This window comes from Tenrec ecaudatus, chromosome 16 (assembly GCF_050624435.1).
Source record: "Tenrec ecaudatus isolate mTenEca1 chromosome 16, mTenEca1.hap1, whole genome shotgun sequence".
Lineage (NCBI taxonomy): Eukaryota > Metazoa > Chordata > Mammalia > Afrosoricida > Tenrecidae > Tenrec > Tenrec ecaudatus.
Genome location: NC_134545.1, coordinates 57,526,556 through 57,535,627, shown reverse-complemented (window position 1 = coordinate 57,535,627; position 9,072 = coordinate 57,526,556). Strand labels below are relative to the sequence as shown.

Here is a 9,072-nt window from a genome sequence, read left to right as displayed (position 1 = left end):
TTCACGTCTACTTAATTTCTATATCTCAGCTAGTTATGTGACCTGGAACAAATGATTTAACTTCACTGAGCCTAGTTCCTCATCTGTGGAACGAGAATGCTCATAACAGTGTCTACTTTTCAAATGATTACAAGAATTAAATTTGGCAGTATATAATATGCTAATCACAGTATCTGGCCCATAATAATAATAATAATCTGAAATTCTTTGACATTTGTTGGTTATCTATGCTATTGTGATCATCACAATTGCTCAACTAAATGCCACCTTTTGCATTGCAGCGTTTTTATTTGTAGAATGGAACATTGCTTAATTGGGAATAAAATACGTGCTGCTTGTGAACCTTCCTGCCTCTAAATCAATGTAAGAAGGACCAGGAGGACAGTTTGAGAAATTGACCTCATTTAGATTTCATCATTCTTGGTAAGAGTGAGCCTGTGTGCTTCATTGCTCATTTGGCCAACCAAGGGACAATCATGATCAATAACCATGATGACAGATGCCTTTCATGGTGGAGATTCTGTGCTGATAACAGAGGCGAGTGAGCAAACAGTGCAACTCTGAACAGCTGGGCTTTGGCATCAGAATGATTCAGGTCTGTATCCTGATGTCTCTCTCAATATTGACTGTAATCTGAGGAAAGGCACTAAACCTCTCTGCACTTCAGTTTCAACCTTTTATTTAAAGTGGAAATAACATGAGGAGGCTTCAAAATTACCTGGAACATTCCATTATATTTTAATTCCATTTTTTCATGAATTTTTTGAAGTTCCCTTGTATACTCTACCTGATCATGTCTTGTTAGCATTTCGAGATGAAGGGTTAAGGAAAGGAATGAAATGCCACTGGACCAAGGAGAAATATTTCTGATATACAACATGTTCAATGCTTCTGTTTTCCTGACAAGTTAGTAATTGTGGGAGGAATGGCTCAGGCAAGGAGGAGGTTGAGATAGAAATCACAAATGAGATGCAGGGCCTGTCAGTTTGACATGACAACACAATTCACTGTTGCTCTTAACCCTAGCATTATGTGAGGGTTTTTTAGGTTGCTTTTATTTTTAAAAAATGCCTTGCTAATGACAAAAGTTTTATTAATTCTAATGATTCCAGGTTAAATGGCCCATGGTGACAGTACAAGGGAAATCAAATTGGGGCTGTGACCTATAAAACAGACATCTGAAATACAAATGGAGGGGAAAAAACACATTTTGCAGCACACCGATCTGCCGAAAACAAATAAAAAATGTAAAGCAACAAATTTTTAGGAAAATGATTAATCTACTTATATAAATGCTGGTTGCTAAGCAACCACATCAATGGAATATTTCAATTATGATTTGAAGTTCTCAGGCTCCCCTTAGCAGGAACAAAAATAGACATTCCATGCCTAATGGAATCATCATCTCATAAAATATGGAAAACTGAGACTAATTTTCTGAAACAACATGTCCTAAAAACATGGTAACAATTTAATATTAAAACATAGATTGAGGAGCTGGTAACTTCAATCTTTTCTTTTCCATTGTACATTGAGTTTTTGCAACCCAAATTAGCTCTTGTGTAGTCTACTACATTTCTGTTACATTCAGTAAAATAATTGGATATATATTTCTTTTTGGAAACCAAATGATAATCTTTAAGCAAAGGAAAGATAAGGTACTTATGCAACCCCCGAGCTTCATATTTCTCTTTAAAGCATACCTTTCCTATCTTCAGTTTTTAAAAATATTTTTTATAAAATTAGAATGGATGAAGATGCCTTACTATTAATTACTCATTATAAACCATGGAGTCATTTTTGTTTCAATGTATGCATTTTCTTCTTTGTGTTGCTCAGTTGGGCTCTGGTCATCATTAAAAAAAGAATAAAGGCACTAACAATGACAGCCAAGTTAACACACACACACACACACACGCTCACACACACACACACGCTCACACACACACTCACACACACATACTCACACACTCACACTCACACACATACTCTCACACTCAAATACACACACACTCACATACACACACTCACACACATACACGCACTCACACACACACACTCACACACTCACCCTCACATACACACACTCACACTCACATACACACACTCACTCTCACACACTCACATACACACACTCACACACACACTCTCACACACTCACACACACTCACATACACACACTGACACACACACACTCACATACTCACACACACACACACACTCACTACATACACACACATACTCACACTCACACTCACTACACACATACTCACACTCACACACTCACACTCACACACACACACACACACACACACACACATACAATAGCCAATACCTAAGAGGGTGCATAGAGATTGGAACCCATACACTGAGGGTGGGGTTATAAAAATGATACCCACTGTGGAAAACTACATGGTGCTACCTCAAGCAAACGGAAATAGAAATCAGTGCTCTGTTTGCCAGTTACGTACCCTAGAGGAAATAAAAATTATAGTACAGCAGACATAGGCATGCCCATGTTCGTGGCAGCACTGCTCACAGTTGCAAGAAGATGGAAACAACCTAAATGCTCATCAGTGGCATGGAGAGAGTTTGAATGAAGGAAGAATGGATTTTGAAGCTTTGTGCATACACATAAGGGGATAACATGCATCGCTGAAAATCAATGAGGAAACCACACAGAACTTCATGTGTGGCTAAACCTGTAGAAAATTATGCTGAACGAAATTAGTAAATCACAAAATGACAAGCATGTATGAGATCTCTTTTATAAGGACACACAAAGGCAATGACATTTATACTCTAAGAAACAGACCTTGGAGGTTATGGGGGTGGGGGGTGCATTAAATGCACAAAGGAGAGAAGATGAAGCTGCAGGCTGTAGGAGGGAGGACAGGTACTAACTGCGTAAAGAGGACGATATTTATCCATAAGCATATAATGAGAAATCAAAGGTTTGCTCTTGGGAGTGGTGATAAGTAACTTAAATTATTGGATACAAAATTGATTATCTGAAAAGTATATATTGACCCTCCCCAAATCTTCAGAAGCTACAGGTACAACTTCCACCCCCTCTCATGCCCTGGTGTTTTTCCATAGCCATAGAGCCCCAGAAAGAATTATAACCGAGATGAGAACTATAACTCAGTCCACACAAGGATGAGGGAAACCCAGCATGGGGTCCTGTCACAGCAATTTGTGGAGCTCATCAACCAATGGAGCTCTGTGTGGTCTGAACACCAGGAGAAGAACGCGGAGTGGATTCAGACGCAGCTGAAGATCAACTCTGGGCTGGTGTTCCAGGAGGAGCTGGAACAAATGCTGGGCGGCAGGCACAAGGAGGTGTTTGTGTCCAATACCCCGACAGTCCCTCAATGAGATTTGATCCGACAGTCCCTCAATGAGATTTCAGCCTAGAGAAATTCCGCAACTGGAGCGCAGTATCTGGAGCTTCACAAGATCTTCCCTTTTCTGTCCACCGAGGTGGAGATGCAAGGGGAGATAATCAACCGGGTGGTAGTTACATAATCTGTTGTCAATTTGAGACTTAAAGAATGAAGGAGTGGAGTTTAGCCTGTCAATCAGGTTGCAGCTTGATGACATCATTTGGAGGCGCTAAGGAGATAAACAGCTCACTGGAGGCAGGGCACACGCTCACCCCCTGTGAGAGATCCCTGCTGATGAGACACATGGAGTTATGCTAGAGCCATGCGCTTGAAGAGCCATGTAGAGACCACTGTCTGCGCTGAAATGCTTAGTCCACCACTGGATCCAAAAGATTTTGTACCTACTTGCCTGTGGTCTTCCTGCATTTGCCATCCTTGCATGAGTCTAAGAGGAATTCATAGATTGGTATTAGACATATGGACTAATATCAGATTTATGGACTTGATCTTGACTGGTCTAGGATTGCTCTTGTATATAAAGACCTTTCTTATACTTCTATCAGTGTCCATGAATTTGTTTCTCTAGTCTACCCAGACTAACATGAACCAGGGCAAGAAGAACATTTTGAGCTCAGTGGGCCATGTGGAGCGTGGGCATAAGCATGCCAATATTGCCTTGCAGAAGCAGAAGAAGGCGATCTTGATTGAAGAAAGCAATCTTGAAAGAACAACATCTTGGTTGCCATCTGTGTGTCCATTTTCTTCCTCATCTGTTCCGTCATCATTGGCATCACCATAGCGATTGGATAGCAAGCATCACGCAGTTGGCACGGAACAGCAGGAGCCTAAGTCTGGTCTTCACCCCCAGCAGCAGAGGGACAGGGCAGAGCCTCTTGCTGGGCATCCTTCCCACTCTGGTCTCTGAGCTCAGGAACAAACAGAGGCCTCTTTTGTAGTCGGACGCTTCCTGCTCATGGGGGCCAAACCGCCTTGGGCCACTAGGCTTAGGGAGGTTCTGGAGGTCCTGTCTTTGGCTCTGATATGCGGTGTTGTAAGAAATTAAAAACAAATGGGGGAAAAAAGTATATATCTACCTAATTCACAATTTAAAAAATTTTTAATAAATACATGCCATGTAAAGTTATCTAGGATATTCCAACTTCCCAGGCTCAGACTTTATCTGAAAACAATCCCCAGCCAATGGTTATTGATTCCCTCCCAACAATTGTTAAAACCTGGATAAAATGCCATCCTTCTCTAATCAATTTCAGAAACTTATATTTTCCTTAGGTTGAAGAAAGCGAAAGCAAATGTTATCTGTCTTAATTTGTAGTGCCCGAGAAATTGATCCAGGTTTAGTAATTGAATGCAAGAAGTAAATTTGAGAGGCACAGGTAGCAGGAGGGGCAGGGAAGACGAGAACGTCAGGAAAGGAACCGATGAAAGGAATCTAACTTGCATTCTCAAGCAAGTTAGTACTTTGGGCAAACTGGACTTATTTTCTGCTGGGAACACGATACAGCACAGATTTCAAAGCTGTTCCCATAAAAGTCCAGTGCGTTGGGCTATTTCTGGAAGGAGCAACACCTTTCATACCAACAAGCCTCAAGGACAGAAGATGACGTTAGCCAAGAGTCACAAGCGGTGACATTTGAATGTCAGGCCAACGTGCATGGAAATAGTGAGAACCCATGGAAATTGGGTAGAATTAGTGTTCTTGGGGAGCATTAGTCGCATAAGTCCCAGTCAATAGAGGATAGACATCTCCACTTCCTTATCATTCAGAAAGCAAATACTAGAGTGAGTTGTAGGGTTCTATTGGCAATGAGCTTCATTACGTCCACAGCAGTAACCTGTTTCTTAAATCACCTTTTAATGGCTTCCTTTTGTTCATTTTCTCACTTCCCCTCCTGGAATCACCTCCCAAATAAAGCACTTGGATTCTCATCCTTGTACCAAAATATGTGTCTGAGGGAACTTAGCCTAAAATTGAAATTGTTTTCATTTGTGTACAGATATTTTCAAAATACCAAGTATTTTATAACAGAGACCTTTATGTTATAAAGGGCAGGCACTGTGGTATATGCTGTCAGAATGGTAAGGAAGTGAGCTATTTATCCTTTCAAAGGTAAGATTAATTTCCACTAACAGCATATAAATCCAATTGAATTTTCTTTTTCTTACTCAAAATGCCCTACACAGATAAATTGTTTTATATTCGTTCTCATTTGTTCCATTGTACATAGGGTTGCTATGAGTTGCAACCAACTTGGTGGTCCCTAAAAGCAAGGATCGTGTACTGGATGCTTAAATTTGACAATAGCATATTAAAGATTTTTTAAAAAGTGAAGACCTATCTAAAACGTTCACTCTGTTGACTCATATCGAACCAACGGCCCAGTACGTATTTTATCTGGGCTTCCCCAGGAGGTATGCCATATTTTAAAAAATCTTTCCTTTTCCCACATCAATTCCCCAATATATGTGCTTCCAAATCAATGCTTGGTGTATCTGCTAATATCATTCACAAGTCAAAAGACATTTGATGATACCACGGATTATGGCGTTAACTATAACCTCCTTGATGTAAAATCAAACCCCACTTTAGTAATCAGAACAGATTTTGCAACAGTAACGTCCCTACTCACTTGAACACGAAACTTTTGGAAAAGTGTTATGGGTAGATGCTAAAATAACTAACTTCCTAGTTCGTCTGAAACGAACAGTTGTAAGAATAAAAGTCTCATGTCCTAGGAACCCCAGTGCTGAGTCAACTGGGATTTTTGGTCACCCCGGGTGATAATGCACAGTACTGCGATATACTTTTGCCTTCATAGTATCAAGGAATTATCTGTGCTCCAACAAGTGAATGCCTCCGCCTTGAATGATTCCTTGTTCCAAGAAGGCATTGCAAATACCAAAACACAGTGAAACTGGGGGACGCAGGTAAGTTGAAGCAATCAAAGCAGCATAGTACTTTATTATCCATCAAAATGAGAATCTTAGCACCTTATTATTTCTCCTTCAACCCATAACTAGCACTCTCACCCCCTACAACCCTCAAATTCCTACAAAATCCCAGCTCCACCATATGCCCACACAGGGCCCCCTCCCTTGAAATATATGGACCCTCATCCCATTAACACCACTCAAATGGGATCTATCCTCCATGGCCCCTTGAATGCAGTCAACCCGCAGATATATGCCTGATTTTCTTCACCCATATCAGATTTGGTGTCCTTTTCACTTAAGGCCTCTATTTTGCTACATTTTCGTGGAAAGTTGAAATTCTTCATTATTTTAAACATCCACAGAACTTTATGATCACATTTCCATGCTTCATCACCTGTTCTCCACAACTTCTCTGGTGGCCCTGAACAAAGTCGGGGTTCTTACCCTCCTCTGATAATGGAGCAGGCTGAGACTGAGAGAGGTTTAGACTACATATCTTAATTTAAAGCCGCTAGGTGGTTGAACTGGAACTTCTGTGTTGAGGTCTAAAATATTGCCCTTTTCGCAACCAAATAGTTACTTAACCAGCCTCCCTAAACTTCAAATTATTTAAAGTGCAAGGAACAACATATTATATCTTAGTAACAGTACTTAATAGAAATTTTAATTTTGAATGTCCATTGGGCAAATGTTATTTACCAGCATGCTTTGCTACAAATATACATACACATATATATATTTTAGGATAGTCCTTGTGATAGGACGGGTTGATGAGAGAAACAATTCCGGAGGCACTCATATATATGTGTATGAGAAAGCTTTATATCAAGAACTAATTATGCCTCAATAAAACAACCCAGCCCAGTCCAACTAACATCCATAAGTCCCTCTTCAGACTCACACAGCCTCATACAATGATTCGGAATGCAGGAAGAGCTCAGGCCTGCGGGCACAGAGTCTTGTGGATCCAATGGCAGTGGATTCATCACAGGGCTTTGGCAGGTCTTGGTCATGTGGCTTGCCAACAGGAAGGTGAAGCAGAGAGAGAGAGAGAGAGAGAGAGAAGGTTACCAGAATCCTCTTTATGAGAAGGTCACACCCATAGGAGGCATCATCCGACTGTGACCTGATTATCAGTCTAGACTCCACCCCTACACAAGTTGACATGAAATTATGCAACCACCACCGTCCTCTTGTGAACTTCCTATAATTAATCATATTTATTCTTTAATATGTCCTTCAGGCCAGGAATCAAGCTTTAAGAAGATCTGTGAAGTACAGTTAATCAATGTAAACCTAATATATCCGCTTTTGACAATCATTTGTTTAATGATGTGTTCCCCAAGTTGTGATCTATAAGTCATTGACAATAGAATCATACAAGGACTTTGTTAAAAATGTGGATACCTATATCCCATCTCAGAACAACTGATTAATAAAGTGGTGGGGTCCACAAAATGCCAAATGCTTGTGTTTTGCTTATAGACACTGGGGAATGATAGCTTTTCCCCAAATCCTTTTCAACATTTTGTTTGTAGGGACACTCTTCAGAATCCAAATCCCTCTTATAATAATATCACTTTCTCTTGAACACTTCCATTTCTGCCCGTCTTTCATTATATACATTCTTACTACAGTCTCTACCAGGCTTATACACCATAACCTTCTCTCTACTATTCTGAGTCTACCCATTCCTGAATGCCTGCTCCAGATCTTGCTCTTCTGACATCGCCTCTGCCTGCGCAGAACCAATCAATGCTGCTGCTGCTGAATCAATTGAGCCGCTGCACATCATTCAGCATCATCCTTGATTGTTAGTCTCTCTGCTTAAGCAACTATTGTCCATGTAACTTATTGAGGAGTTGGTGTGGTCAGTGAGTGGGCTCAAAGGTGAGATGGACTTTGCTCCATGCTTTACTAGTCGTGAGACCAAACCTAAGTTCATTTGTATCCCCCAACCTTAACTTCCTCATCTACCCAAAGACAACAAGAATGCATCCTAAAGAATGAGAGATGGTGAGCATATGATGCCCATACAGTCTCTGGCACTTGCAAGTCTTCAAGCAAGGGTAAGAATGTAATATGGACAACCCTGCTGCAAAACTCATGATTTGGTCAAGATCAGAGAAAATCACATGTAGATAAATCCATTGACATTATGTCTATATTTGTTGGTAAATACAGGTGCTATGTGTTATGTTGCTTTGCTTTTCTGAAAAATATGTCACAGATATTTCAAGCTTTACAAATTGAAAATTTATGGTAACTCTGTGACCAGCAAGTCCATAAAAACTTTCATTCCATCCGGTCCATTTGGCATCAGAGTGTCCCTACAGGACGAAATAGAACTACCCCGAAGGTTTTTGAGACAGGAACCCTACTGGCATAGAAAGTCTCAGCTTTCTGCAGCGAGCAGACGGTGGTTTTGAAGTCCTGACATGGTGGCGGCCACCATGTCCGTTTTCTCTAACAGCATGTATTCACTTCACGTCCTTGTGTCACGTCTGGGTAATTCTCAAAATACGGAAACTTTGTCATTAGGCTATTGAGAAAGAAGGGCTTTCTACTCTCATAAAGAGTTACAGCCTCGGAGACCCACAGGGGCGCTGCCACTCCGTCCTACAGACTCGCTAGGAGTTAGCACCAAGTCTATGACAGTGAGTGTGGTTTCGGTTTTATTGACTACAGGGCACTGTAAACATAACTTTTACATTCCTGGGAAACAAAAATAGTC

At 40.7% G+C, this 9,072-nt stretch overlaps 1 pseudogene; it reads left to right on the top strand.

Annotated features, from left to right (window-relative positions):
- The first annotated feature begins 3,077 nt into the window (after nucleotides 1-3,077).
- On the top strand, nucleotides 3,078-4,196 carry LOC142428609 (syntaxin-4 pseudogene; annotated as a pseudogene).
- The last annotated feature ends 4,876 nt before the right edge of the window (nucleotides 4,197-9,072 follow it).